The sequence below is a fragment of the Amblyomma maculatum genome, chromosome 5 (genome assembly GCF_055883805.1).
Source record: "Amblyomma maculatum isolate TAMU_Amacu chromosome 5, ASM5588380v1, whole genome shotgun sequence".
NCBI lineage: Eukaryota > Metazoa > Arthropoda > Arachnida > Ixodida > Ixodidae > Amblyomma > Amblyomma maculatum.
The window spans coordinates 86,300,959-86,316,390 of NC_139348.1; the positions used below are offsets into that span (position 1 = coordinate 86,300,959).

The 15,432-nt window shown below is 47.6% G+C and overlaps 1 protein-coding gene across 4 annotated transcripts in view; it reads left to right on the plus strand.

Annotated features, from left to right (window-relative positions):
• Window positions 1–15,432, plus strand: part of LOC146188633 (uncharacterized) — a 200,176-nt gene that overhangs the window by 25,084 nt on the left and 159,660 nt on the right. The gene's annotated exons all lie outside the window — the stretch shown is intronic.

The following is a 15,432-nucleotide window of genomic DNA, read 5'->3' on the forward strand; positions in this document are numbered from 1 at the left end:
TCTCGGACAGCAACGAAATTCCTGATGACATCAAAAGCGTCCATCACCTGTACGGCGGTTGCCGCAGCCGGCGCTTCCTGTACGTCGTCGTCTTCTTCATCGGAAGAGTCCTTATCATTCCGGGCAGCTTTTATGATCTGCTCATCACTCACATCTTCGTGAACAACAACACAAGCGTCAGCACCGATGTATTCGTCGAGCTCGAGATTAGGCGGCACGGTTCCTATTTCTCCCAGCGTTTTCCAGGCGGTCGCGATCCCCGGAGCCGGTGACGCCTCTTCGTCGTCGTCTGTAACGCCTGGTGTTAGGCCAGCAGAGTGTACGGGTCGACCTTCGGCAAATCCGGCGTGCCTGAAACAGTTCACAATTACTGAGCGCCCCAGTGTGCTCCAGGCAGCAGACATAATCTGCAGTGCCACGTACAAGTCCACCTTCGTGTCTCGGCCGGTTTCAGTGTTAAAAAGCAGCCGCTGAATTAACCTCCCGCGGTAAGCGCGCTTCAGGCTAAGAATCACGCCCTGATCGAGAGGCTGTAAGACAGACGTGCAATTGGGAGGGAAAAACCTCAGCTCCGTGTTAGTGAGCTTGACTTCGTCGGAGTGATGCGCTGAACAATTGTCCAAAAGCAAGCAAACTTTACGGCCCTGCCGCTTCATGTCGCGGTCGAATGCCATCATCCACTCGGTGAAAATAGCGCGGGTCATCCATGACTTGTTGTTCGCCTTGTACTGCACAGGTAGGCTATGAGTTCCCTTAAAACAGCGCGGCTTGGCACTTTTGCCTATGACTAACGGCGGACGCTTGTCCGAGCCATCCATGTTTGTGCAAAGCAGCACTGTGATGCGTTTTTTGCTGTGTTTGCCGCCGTGACAGCGCTGCCCCTTGAAGTCGAGCGTCCTAGCCGGCAACATCTCGTAGAATAGCCCGGTCTCGTCGGCGTTGTAAATGTCTGCAGGCGCGAAGTTGCTTAAAATTCCGGCCATGTTACTCGCCTTCCAAGCAGCTGCTCCGTCCACGTCTGCTGACATTGACTCGCCGCACAACACTTTTCCAACGATGTTATGGCGGGCCTTGAAACGGTTTAGCCAGCCAATGCTGGCTTTAAAATCATCAATGCCAAGTAGGCATGCATAGTTCAAGGCTTTCTGCTGGACGATGCTTCCGGACAGGGGGACGTTGCTGGCTCGTGCTTCCACAAACCACGCATGCACTGCTTTGTCCAACTCTTCATGGAGGGGCCGCGTCACCTTTTTGTGCTTCGAGGATGTGCCTGAAGCAAGTGCCATTCTCACGCTGTCCTTATTGCCTAGAATCGTTGACAGCGAACTTGCAGGAATTCCGAAGTCTTCAGCAATTGCCGCTTTCTTCCTTCCGCTTTCTGCTTGGGCGATTATTTGAGCTTTTTGCTCAAGGGAAAGAGTTTTGCGTTTTTTCACTTGCGTTGCCATCGTGTCCTGCGGATGAAAACTCGTCGTTGTCGAAGAGAAAGGCAGCGAGTGAACAACGCGACCACGACACAAAGCCAAAATGGCGGAACTGCAATCACGTGATTTCATGCTTAATGTGGCTTTGGATTTGACTTGGCTTCTCGCCAATAAACTAGTTTCGGTTTCGATTTTGAACGCGAAAATTTCGTTGAAGCGGAAACGCTCTGCAAAAATGGTTCGTTGTGCAGAGAAATTTAGGCCATTAATTCTTATAGGATACTCGCGGGGAATAAAAAATTATTCGTTGTCGCGGAAATTTCGTTGTGGCGGTATTCGTTGTGGCGGGATTCAACTGTATTCATAGAAAATTTTCTTTTTTTTTTTTTCACATATTTTTCAGACCTATAAAAGACAAAACCATTGAATTCTTGAAAGTTATTATGAAACTTTATTATTTGCAACATCGTACACAATTGTGTACACAGCGCCTCGGTGGTCACAAAATTCACTTGTGGAAGGCAAGGAAGCAATTTCGCTCTTTTGTCAGGCACAATGGCACGGCGCATTTCATGCAGAATATCCGGGACCTTCCTGTGCACTTCTCGAGCTTGCACCTCGATGGCTCCTTCTGGTCACGGGCTTCGGGCCAGTGGTCAAAGGAGTCGTAGCGGGCGTCTGTGCAAGGAAGCGATATTCTTGCTTTTTTTTGCCCTGTCTTTGGTTGTGGTACTTGCATATCTGCAAGAGAAGGCCTTCAACGTTTTTTCTCAGGCGGCACCGACTTAATTAGTGCTTCGGCAACTTGTAAGCGAAAGTTCATCAAATCTAGGAGTTTAGCTCTAGGCAGCGTTTGATTGTCGCGGAGGTATTCCAGCCAAGAATTGCAGATAGCCACGTCCACAAAGTGAAAAAGCACCCTCAGGGTCCACTTTTTCGAACGAATTTTCGTGCGGTACAAACTAAGCAAAAAATCTAGCTTGTTAACACCACCCATGGATTCATTGTATTTTCTTATGATTTCTGGCTGGTGTACAAAGACGTGCTCTTTCTTTTGTTTCTCCCATCACTTCACTTCGGATTGCTATCCTACTCCGACAAAGTTGGATGCAAGTGTCACAGTATTATTATCATTCCAAATAACAGCAACAATGTCATCATCTGTGACACACTCCTCTGAGTAGCCCCTTGGCTTCTTTTTCGTCAGCTTGGCTGATGGCAGTGGGCACTTCGACAGTCTGTTGGCCCGAACAGTTCCTGCTCCAAGTATGCCGTCAGTCCGGAGTTGACGCAGAAGAGGAATGGAGGTGAAGTAGTTGTCAAAGTACAACTGATGATTGTACCCCACCGGAATTCTTTTTGCGAGGTGCAGTACAACACCAGAGCAAAGTCCATACTCTTGCTTCAGTTCTTCTGGTATTGTGATTTGGCCTTGGTACACCACAAAATCGTAAAGCAAGCCACTCTTTCCACACAGAGCGAATATCTTTACTCCCCAGGGTGACGGCTTCCCTCGCACATACTGTTTAATTGAGAGCTGTCCTTTAAAAGGTATCATTTGTTCATCAACTGTTGTTTGTTTTTCTACCTGCAGTTCTAGGCAACGTGCCCTGATACAGTCAAACCCGAATATAACGAACTCGGATAGAGCGAATTATGTTTTATATTGAACACTCGAATTTCCGCTAGCATTATGCATATAAAATGTATTTTTTATAACGAACTACACGTCGGATATAGCGAACTCAGCGCGCGCGATCGGTCGCCAAACGCCCGCCAACGGGCGAGCCTTTGTGCCGGCTCCGAGTTCTCTCCGGGCAGCCCACGCTGCCGGGCCGCAATACTTCTAGCGCATGCCGTTGTCAGATGGGAGGGGGATTGGCGACGGCTCCATTCCCCAAGGTCTCACACAGCGCATACGTCATCACGCGCCCGCTAGGGTGATTCTGCTGCTTCTGCGCCGATGCCACGCTTCCGTAAAACGCAGGAGGGGCTCTCTACAGCAGCTTCCACGAGGGACCCTCCTGTACGCATGCGCGGCCGTCGCCCGGAGTAGCGTGAGTAGCCTTTAAAATCCGCGCCATCGGCCAGCCTCTCTTTGCAGCGCTCCTATTCGGCAGCTGCCTACCATGTGATCAAAGACGTTCGAGCAGCTCCAGACCTATTGCGCTTCGAGAAAGAAGCAACACCGGCCAGAACTGGTTTCAAGTTTGGGCGAAGGGAAGGCAGCCTCCGAACAACGAACGCGTCAGTGGCGAACTTTCCCGCATCCTCGGAGCTTTCTTTGTTCGCGTTTGCAAGTCGTGCTGCTGCTATCCTCACGATTCCGGACGTGCCTATGTTGCTGCTGGCTTGCATTCCGGCGCTACATCCTGCAAGATGACGACGAAGCAGCGGCGTGCCCTACCGCTTTCCGACAAGCTGGAGATAATTCGCCGTGTTGGCCGCGGCAAAAAAAGTCTGACGTTGCCGCGCATTTCAAGATTCCGCGGAGCACGTTAAGCACCATTTTGAAAAACCAGTCGGCCATCAGAGGCAATGCACAGGAACGACCAAATGGTGACGGCTTTCGCCACCGCAAGCCGGCTTACGACCAAGTAGAGAAAGCGCTGTACCAATGGTTCTTGGACGTTCGCGCGCGAAATCTGCCGGTCTCTGGCCCCATGCTACAACAGAAGGCAAAAGATTTTGCCTTCGTCCTGGACGTCGAGGGGTTTACAGCAGGCAGTGGTTGGCTCCAACGATTTAAAGACCGCTACTCCATCACCGGGAAGGTGGTTGCAGGTGAAAGCCAAGCAGTGGACGCTGAGAGTGCTGAAAAGTGGGTGCAAGACGTGTGGCGTGCTGTCACGGAGAGATACGAACCGTGCAATATATTTAACACCGACGAGACTGCCTTGTTTTGGCAACTGCTGCCGAGCAGAACCTTGGCGCTAAAGAATGAGAAGTGCCATGGCGGCAAATTGAATAAGGCCCGAGTCACCGTTCTTCTCACGACAAACATGGACGGTTCATCAAAGCTGCGGCCGCTTGTCATAGGCAAGTTTAAGTCTCCTATGTGCCTGCGAGGATGCACTTCACTCCCAGTCACATACAACTCAAATTCTAAGGCCTGGATGACCAGAACGTTGTTCGAAGCGTGGCTGGGACGAGGAACTTGCAACGAGCGGGCGAAAGATTTGCCTCCTCCTCGATAACTGTTCTGCGCACCACTGCGGCGTCACGCTCAAGAACATCGAGCTTTGTTTCCTGCCACCAAACGCAACAGCGGTTTTGCAGCCCCTCGATCAGGGGATCATCCGCGCTTTCAAGCTGGGCTACAGGAAACGCGTCGTTGAGAGGCTGTTGGTGAAATTGCGGGTTAACGACGAGCTCAAGATTAATTTGCTGGCCGCAATAGAAATGATTAACCGTGCCTGGCAAGACGTGATGCAATCCGCAACTGCTTCCACCATGCTGGACTATGTCGAGAGGATGCAGAAGCTGCTAGTGAAGCGCGCACTGTGCAAGATGACAGCGATGTTGCCACGCTGTGGGAAGAACTCGCTGATGCTCCGGACGCTGTGCCCGAAGAAGTTGCCCTGGAGGATTTTCTCACTGTTGACGACAACGTAGCCGTGACAGCGAGCCCGTTGGACTCGGAAATTGTTGCCGACATGCTGGCATCTGGTGCGAACGAGGAGACCGAGGAGCCGCCGCCGGAGGACGATCGCCCTCGCCCGACGTTGCACGAAGCCCTCGCTGCTACCGATCTGCTGCGCCGATACTGCTCCGGAATACAGGGAAGCGGACTGGAGTTTGTGGAAATGGTGTCGCGTGTGGAAAGTGCGATTCTCACTGATGGAGTTAAATGCAGTGTTCAGGCGAAGATCACTGCCTACTGCAAATAAGTGAGCATTTATCTGCAATAAATTTCTTTTGTAGATTCATGGTGAGCGGCACGGTTTTTCTTTAGTTTGTGCGTTTTCGCTGCGCTGTCTGGACATCGTGTATAACGAATTTGGTACTGAAGTTCGTTATAAACGGGTTTGGTTATAGCGAAATACTTTATATAGCGAACAAATTGCGTTGAATTACGCAGTTCGTTATAACCGGGTTTGACTGTACTCTCTAGAAACGGGCGGACCTTCCAGAGTCTGTCTTCGCAGCTTTCCTTTTCATCAACAGCCGCATGAAGGTTGTTGCGCAACTTGAAAAATCTTTTTGCAGTCATAGTCTCCGATATGAGAGCAACTTTCGCAGTGCTCTGCCAGTACATTCGTACCCTTGGAAGAGGGATTACGCCCATTAGAATGTGCATACCGAAAAGCTTGCGCACCTCATCAGGATTTGTGTTCACTGAGATCTGGGACTGCTGTACGCTGTATAAGTTAGTAAACTCCGTTAAGGATTTATACACAGACTGCGGGACGTACCTCGAAAAATAGTTGAAAGGTGTCATAGTGCCAGCTTCGTCTGGGGCGAATAAATCTCCACCAAATGCGATGTTTATTGGCGATGTGAACTTCTTTTTTTTGCCAGCGCACAGTTTTTGAAATGATGTGATCATCAGTCACTTGCTTGCGTTTCACCTGCAGCAGCAGCAGCATCTTCTTCGGCGAGGTCGGTGAACGCAGCTGCAACACAGGCGTCGGTCGCTTCACACGTGGCGTCTTCTTCGTCACTTTCCCCGACGTCGGAAATGTTTCCATTAGCTATGAGCTCCAAAAGCCTTTCAGCTGATTCTTGGGTTTTCTCATGCTTCTTCGCATTGTAAAAAGAAGAACAAGGTATGGCCAAAAAACGTGGAAAGAAAAACAAAGCAACTCTCAGCGTTCTACATTTCTGCAGCGACCACGGCGCTTTGTACACAATCGTGTACACATGGGCGTGCGAGCGTTAGCCTTCGGCCATCTCCTCAAAACTAATGAAATTATCACTGTTCGGCAATTTATATAACGCACAAGTGCGTCTAATTTTTTTTCCCTTGCTACAACGTACAAAAGTGGCTCTAAATAATAAGAACTTGACTCACCGCTCTTCGCTGCTCCGGCGTCCGCCATTTCTTGTTTTGATATGAACATCTTTACCAAAACGCGACAGATGGTGCCTGAAATGCACATGGTTGCCAGTTTAATATTTGCAAAATGCGCTAAAAACAACTTAATAGAGAATTCTGCGTCCTGAACGCGAAAAAAACACTAAAACAGATATGTACACAATTGTGTACAAAGCGCCTGAAAGGGTTAAGAAATCTTTTTTTTTTTTTTAGAAATACCCAACGCGTCGCACATTGCAATGTAGTATGCAGTTGTAGCTTATTAGTTGTACGTTTGAATGAAACAGACAGCAAAGTTGTGCGTGCCAGAAATTTAGAAATTATATTCAATGCACACGCTAGTAATGTGAAAAGTAAACACAAACAAAACAAAAATTAGGGGCTGCATGAAGCCAGAACATGATTACAGAAAAACTGAAATACAGTAATCCCTCGTTATAACGAAATCAGCGGGACAGCGAAAAAATTCGTTATAAGCGGTATTTCGATATAAGCGACCACTTGACAAAGTCTTGACCAGTCGGGCTTTAATTGCACCAAAATTGCAAGCAAGTCAAAATAAATATTTTCAGTGAATCAAAAGTTTATTCATGTGCAAAAAAAGCAGTGAGCTTTGGTTGCTTGAAGTTCTTACCGGGCACAAGCAACCCCTGCTCTAATTTGAACAAGCTCTGCACGAGGCCGTGGTCGCCGCCCATACATTCAACCTTATTTCGTATTAGGCGTAGGTACTCCCGTGTCTGTACCATAGTTGGCACTTCACGTGGCTCTTCGTCCTCGTCGGGGCCACCAACAGCGTCAATTATTTCCGCGTTCGTCGCTGGGAGCGACCACGGGAGCAGCCGCATCAGCCAACGCGAATGTGTCGAAGTCACCGTCTACCTCTTCGCCAGCAATTTTATGTACAGCCTTGTACAAATCGCCGCAAGTTTGGTCATCGTCAGGGTCGGTGACGGCGGCACGGGAAAAGCCGGCGTGCTCAAAGCAGTTGGCGATCTTCGAAGGTGCAAGTTCTTTCCATGAAAACTTTAGCAAATGGATCGCACCAAGCAAATCAATGCTGTAACTCTTGCTGGCATCGTACGCTGTGAGCATGCGCTGCAAAAGAGCCTTGCGGTACAGCTTCCGGGTGGTCTCAATGATGCCCTGACCCATCGGTTGCAATACCGCGGTAGTGTTGGCAGGCAAAAATTCCAAAGTGATCTCCTTGAGGTGGTCGATCTTCCCATGGCTCGGACAATTGTCAATGATGAAGAGCACTTGCCGATTCTTTGCGCCGAACCGTCTATCCATTAGGCGCACGTAGTCTTCAAAAATTGCAGCAGTCATCCAAGCTCGCTTATTGCTTCTGTAGACGCATTCATTTGGAACAGCTGCATTTCGGAAGCACCGCGGCTTCTCCGCCTTTCTCAGTATCAACCAGGGAGGCTTGTCCTCGCCTGTTGCATTAGCACCAAAAAGCACTGTGAAACGCTCCTTGCTCTGTTTTCCTCCGGATGAGGATGCGCCAGGGGTCGTGAACATGCGATTCGGTAGCATTTTGTAGAAAAATGCTGCCTCATCAAGGTTGTAGATGTCTTTGTCTTCATATTTTTCAAGTAGAGCTTGGAGCCGATGTTGGTGCCATGCGTCTACAGTGTCATGGCTCACGGCTGCGCTTTCGCCAACGATCGTCTTCGAGGTCATGCCGTGTCATTTTTTGAAGCGCTCAAGCCAGCCATTGCTGCATTTGAAATCCTTATGCCCCATTTGGAGGCCGAGAGCTTCGGCTTTTGCAGTAAGTGCAGGTTCATTTACAGGGAGATTTGCGCTCCTGGCGTTCTTCAGCCACTGTAGAAGTGCACCCTCCACTTCCAGATATTTTGAATCACGATTGCTCTTTCTCTTTGACGATAAGCTCTTTTCAAAGCCATCCAGCACAGCGTCCTTATTTTTCAACACAGTTGATAAACTTGACGGCAGTATGCCAAATTCCTTCGTGATGTCATTTTTCTGCCGGCGGCCTTTTTCCACTTCTTTTATCAGCAGAACTTTCTGCTCCAAAGTCAGACATTTTCGCCTGGAGACTAACGGAGCCATTTGTCACTGTAGACCACAAGAGCACACGCGAGGCAAGGCTAACGTAGCATTCCGAATAACACTCAACCACGGGGCCTGCAGCACGGATCCAAATGCATGCGCCGTCGGCGCGAAAGCGGTGGGCAAAGCAGACGGCAGAAGCTTCAGAATGTGGTCATGCCTTCAGGCCATCCCGCTGTCCTCGTCGGAGCACGCTGGGGATGACGGTTGCAATGGCGGGCTTCGCGTGTGCAGACGGAAGAAAGGCGACCGGAGTTCTGAGAAGTATGAAGCACGGAAGGCCTCGCGAGGTCAGGAGGAGGCAGGAACAGCGACGGCACTCAAAACTGGCTGCAGGCAGTTCAAACGGATCGCACAATTGATGCGCGTGCACACTTCGCAGATGCCTATCTCGGGGAGGGAAGGTGAAGCCACTTCGGGAGGTGGGGGGGGGGAGGTGCCTTGATGCGCGTGGTCTCCCGCTGTCCCCATGCGCGCGCATCGAGGCACCCTAGCGCGGGACGCTGGGTAGCGTGGTAGCGGCGCAAATTTCGCTGACGCTGCCTCGCCGCCGATGTTTTCGGAAAGCTGTCCGTCAATTTAGGCGAATCCACTTCGGGAGCTGGGGGGAGGTGCGCGGGAAATGCCGCTGCCTCGCTGGTCTCGCCGCCTGCGACGCTCGAATTCGTGTGTTTTCGAAAAACTGTCCGGCGATTTCCATCGTCAAAAGAGCAACAAAGCTAACGACGGACTTTTTTTTTCTTTTGTGCTAGCGTCAGAAGCGCTCTTTACAGCGGCAAAAATTTGCTCATCGAACGTACCCCATGCTAACGCGGTCTTTTGGCCACTTCAGCATCCAAGAGGCCGTGCTTTTCTGGCATCGCAAATCATTAGAAACACATTAATTTTGTGCAGATTCTATCACGGGAGACGCCAGCGATACGATTCCGACCGGAGTTGACTGCCAAAGCATTGCTGCTCGTTGCTGTCGCTCAGTTTTTGGGTTTTTAGATACCCGCTCCGTGCGGTGCAGTATGGGCTAGCGGCAACGACAGGCGTTGGTGTTGGTGACACATCGCCAGTGGCTGTTACCGCTGTATGCGCAAAAGCGACGCTGCCGCTCGATGACGCCTCCGCTTGCCACTTCGCTGTAAGCGGGTCAAGCTCTTCGGGCACTTCAAGTAATGCGGCTTAAAATGCATGCATTTGGGTCGGGACCGGAAGACATTTCGAATAAAACAATATTTCGAATAAAGCGATTTCGTTATATCGAGGGATTACTGTATACAAACTTTTGCACGTGGTTTGAGCCTTCGCGTTTGCAAGTTTAACTCAGCAAAAAAATCACTGCGCTTTCCGTGGTTGCTCAAGTCAGTGGTCATGACTGTTGTGCCACAGTTAAAGGCAGTCACGTGAGGATGTGAAGCAGAGGTACGCTTGACCTGTGCTGCACATAACGTTTGTTCTGATATCCGCTTTTGTATTCCGGTAATTGAGTTTACAATTTCTTCTTTTTTCCATTTTTTTTTTGTTGGTAGCAAATTGGTTCTACAGTAGGATTTAGGGCGTGGCTCTCTTCTACCTTGTCATACTCAAAAATCTGCTGAATTAGTTGCTCTCTAAACGCAAGCTGATTGAATTTGTCATTTTGGGCAAGTTCTGGGATGTCCGGATACTCCTTTCGATGAGCTTCATACAGAATAAAAGTATTCACGCAGGCAATGTCCACGCAGTGAAAAAACAGTGTTTTCCACCAACGTACGCATTTTTGCAGCACATTGTAGGTTCCAATTATCTGGTGAGACTTATCCACACCCAGCATGCCTGCTTTATATTCGTGCACCAGGAGTGGCTGCGTGTTCGTCGTCACAGTCCACGTGCCTCCTGTTTTCTGCTTTCATTTGGCCGGAAGGGGTTGGTTGGCTGTGTGGATTGCACTCATTAGGTGTACAGCATGCCGATCCTTCCACTGTATATATAAGATGTTTCCAACCCAAAGCCACCGGAAGTCTCCACGCTCTGCTCTTCTTTCCCATGTGACATCCTCAATTTAGGTGTTTTTAGGAGCGCAAGTGTTTTGCGCTCGAGGAGGTGCTCAAAAAGCTTGGTGGACGTATAGAAGTTGTCCAAGTAAATATTTTACCCTTGGTCCAGGTATTCCGAGCAGAGCTTGTTGACAACATTGAAAGTTAGACCATGTGGTCCTGGGATTTCGTGTTTGCCTGTGTGCACAGAAAACTGAAGAGTAGACCCTGTTAGAGTCAGCTAAGACCCAGAGTTTGTATCCCCACTTTGTCGCGTATGTACTGCCTTTTTCCTGATGTCCCCTTAAACTTCATCATTCGTTCATCAACATCGAGGTCACATTTTGGCTGGACAAAATATATGTTTGATTGATGTGCTCCAAAAGCCAGGATATTTACCAGGTCTTGCCAATGGATATTGCAGCTACTGAATCACCTCTGCTTGCAACATTTAAGAAGGCGAGCAAAGCAAAAGAATGGATTCTAGGCACGGTCTTTCGTGGCAGAAGGCCAGAGTACAAATTTGCAGTGTTCTAATAAAGATGCAGTCGTGCCATTTGAACAGTTCCAATATAGATGATGATCCCAATGAACTTTAGTACAGTAGACGAACTCCAAGGGACCATGAAAATTGTTCATCTTATCAGAAGTTCGTCTAATCAGGAGTGCTTCCAAAAATGATGTTTGGGCATGCAGAGTGTGTCCAAATACCTCGTATATGAGAGCAAATGAATAAAATGGCCTCTCGGGAAAATAAACTGCAATACAAGCATTTATTGGACTAATGATTGTCTACTACACTTTGCAGTAGTAAGGCATCAGGCATTGTTGACTGTTACCCGGTCTGTTATTTTGTTTTGTGTCTGTCGTGAAAATCGACGGCCTGCTACAAAAGCAGACATCTCGCTTAATTTTTGAAGATACCCTTCAGTGCCCTCAAACTGTTCAAAAAACTGCACTAAAGTGTCTAGGCAGGCATCAGCTGCATCACAGGTAACTAGTGCAGATTCAGGCATAACATTCAATCTTCAGCAACAGTTTCCGATGGTAGGTCAAGCACTTCTTCAATCGGAGCGTCCAATGTGTCAGCCCTACACGTTTCCACACTTTCGTCAATGCTGACATACGCACTGATGTCAATGAACACACCCTTACTGCTCGGCGCAGAAACAATGCTTCTATCCTCCAAGTTCGCAGTGTGGTCCTCATTCGTAGTATCGCAGTCATTCTGCACTGAGCAATCACTAAGCGCCACAAATCCTGCATGGCGGAAGGCATTGGCAATAGTGGCGAACCTACTCCTACTGCGGGGACAAAAGGAGTGAGCAGGGGAACGGTGGGAGAGGACGAGCAGCGGCACTCTTCCGCCTTCGTAGAATCGCATTTCCGACGCCGACGTGCTTGGGTCTGCGTGCGTTGGCGGCACGGATGGTCATGGCACTGAAAAGCTTTTTTTTTTTTTTCTTTCCGCTAAACCGCTGCTCGGACGGTCCAGTAAGCTGCGCGGGTGGGGTGCGGCCGGTCGTGAAAATTCATCTTAACCGATTAGCGATTGCAAAGTGTTCATCTTAAGCGGATTTTTTTTGCATTGACTCTATGGGGAACCAAACAAACGACCTCCACTGTTCTTCTTAACCGAGGGTTCATCTTAAGCGAGTTCGCCTTAAGGTATGTCACCACCTTTTTGAAATTTTTTTTAAATTTTGACCTTTAAATTTTTATCTCACACTGACCTTATAAAGCATCGTTTTATATGATATTCAAAAGCAAAAAAGAGTTTAAAAAATGATGCTAGAATTTGTTATTGACAAAAAATGGTCCAAACATGGCTGTTACGCAAACATTCATAACTAGCCAATGGAGTGCAGAAATTCTAAACTTTTTGGCACAGAGTTAGCCAAATAACCAGGCTATGCAACTAACTAGGATCTTTGCCATCCGATAATTGGGAATCATGTTATACAAAAAATTCCAAATAAAACAAACAAATGTGTCATTTTTGTTTGCATTCCTTGGCATAAAACATGATTACATCAAAACTTACCATTCGATTTCATTCATCCTAGTTCATTGCACAGGTTAGTAATAGAGAAACGAGCGTGAAAAGTTTCATTGAAAAGTGTTCCTTCAGTTCAAAGTTACAACTGTTTGCACAACAAGAAAGTGCAAGAAATCAAGTTTTGTGAAAAACACGATTAAAGTTTTTCAATCCTTGTGGAGACGTTAGTAGCGTCATGCACCCCCCTTGCGGAAATTTAAAGAAATATTAAAAAAAAAAAACAAAGCGTTACAAATTGCCTTTAAACGTCTTTTACATATGAGACTAAAACATAACAGAAAAGTTTCAATATGTGCCGTAGATTATCGTTGAGGTATCAGTTTCCGTTACCAAACCACATCAGTTTCGGTTTCGGAGCTGTTCATCATCTGTTGGAAAGTTAGCTATAACTTTTGAACTATATAAGATACGAACATGATTCTTGCTGCAAAACATTCTTGAATGTTTGGGGACTCTCTAAATCTAAAAAAGAAAAAATGTCGTTTTAAAAAAAAAGTGCCTTTTCAAAGGTGGTGACATACCTTAACGGGAGTCTACTGTATCTCCAACGGTGCGACTTCCTCCCATGAGCCATCACACGCCGAGCATATGTCGTTCGGTCCAAAATTTACCAGGTCTTGCCAATAGATATTGCAGCCGCTGAATCATCTGCGTCCTCAACATGTAAGAAGGTGAGCAAATACTTATTGGTGCTTTCACACAAAGTCCTGATCGCTTCCGCTGTGAAAAACATCAAGAAAAAATCCAGCGGTCTAGCGAACCTCCAAGCGCCGCTTCGCAGTGATGCGCTGATATGGGCACCTGGCTGTCGTCGAGGCAGAGACGTGATGCATTGGGCAAACTATCGTTCCTGTATGTTTTTGAGACCCTGAAGCACAAAAATAAAGGCACTGTCATCATATACAGTCCTAACGCGCTATGCAAAACACACCGTAGACGAAAAGCAAACTTTACCTGCATGCAAGTGCTGATGTCCTGGGCCTGTTGAGACGAAGCATCGCGGTCTGAACTGAAGTTTGATGTTTCCACATCGTTCTCTGACTCATCACTGCTACTTTCTTCGCTAAAAGCAGCACTAGCAGCAGCCAGAGTGCTCGGTATCGGCTTTCATTTTTGAGCAGAACATGCTGAGGTGGAGGCCATGTTTGCCGAATGACGCTGCTATGCACTATCAAATTTTTATTTTTCACGGCGCCCCCTCACGTTCTAAACTGAAAACAAAAGCTGCAGTTAAGAGCTGGGTTCCATAAAAACAACCTAGATGGTGCAGGGTGTCTGCAAGATATAAACAATTAAGGGGGGGACACCCCTCGTATAGACATTTTTTTTTATTTCTTGATATATATTTATGAAATTTTTTTAGCTTATGTATTTAAACGTGCTGATTTCAAATATGCTTTTACTTTTTCTGTGAAACAAGCAGTTTTCAAAATACAGTTGACTCCCGCCACAACGAAATTCACGGGGCGCGCTAAAAATTTCGTTGTCGCGGAATTTTGTTGTGAAGAAATCCGACAAAAAAAAGGACAAAAAATGACTCTAGAAACCACACTCTTTTATTTCCAGAAATCTCTTAGCTTTTTCTGTTTTTGTTTCACCGCAAACAGCGGCGTCACACGAGTTTCGCACTTTGCTAACAGAGCCATGGCAACATCATCATTGTGAGTGCCAAGGAATTGCCGGATCACGTTGAAGGCATCCATTGCCTGGCACTTGGTCGCTGAGGTAGTTTTATCCTGGACGGAGTCATCATCGGACGGTTCTTCTACTTCACGGACACTTTTGATAATGTCCTCGTCGTTTAGTTCCTCGTGAACAGCCACCTCCGCGTCAACACCGAGGAAGTCTTCTAGCTGTATGTCAGCAGAGATGCTCCCGGTCTCTTGAAGCGAACTCCATGCCGCATCAATCTCTGGGGTCGATGACGACGATATGCCGTCTTCTGGGGCTGTGATGGTGCTGGTCGCCATGCCAAGAAAAAAAACGGCGTGCTTGAAGCAGTTGCTGATAAGTGTGCTCGGTGTGACAATCCATGAAGCAGCATCATTTGCAGTGCCATGAAGAGGTCCTCTTTCGTTTCTCCTCCCTGAGTATTCAGAAGAAGTCGCTGGATAAGCCACTCACGGTAGGCACACTTTACACTCCGTATAATTCTCTGATCGAGCGGTTGAATTACAGAAGTGCAGTTGGGCGGGAAGTAGCGCAACTGCACACTTGTCAGCTTCACATCGTCAATGCGATGGGCCGAACAATTGTCTACGAGCAAACAAACCTTTCAGTTTTGTCTACTCATATCACTGTCAAGTGCACTCACCCAGTCTGCAAAGACGGCACGAGTCATCCATGCACAAGCGTTTGCAGCATACTTTACAGGAAGGCTTCGATTTCCCTTAAAGCATCGCAGTTTTGTACTCCTCCCGTTTACTAATGAAGGGCGCTTATCGGACCCGTACAAGTTAGTGCATAGCAACAGAGTAATTCTTTTTTTACTGTTTTTCTTCCTGGCAACGTTGCCCTTTAATGTTGAGAGTCTTCGCTGGGAGCATCTCACAGAAGAGGGCAGTCTCGTCGGCGTTGTCCCTTTGCGACACACGTTAGGAAATACCCATCAAAAAAATTTCAAACTCCCTGTGCATGCTCTTGACAACCAATATTTCACTCAAAAAGCTTAAACAGCCCGATACCTTACGTACTTTACAAATTAGGTCGCGTCCTCATATGTACACATTGTGACTCAATACAACTAAATCAGCCAAAAAGAACCAAAAGCTTTATTGCATGGAGCTAATGGGATTTGAGCAATACACAATAGCTTCTGTGGTCGTTAGT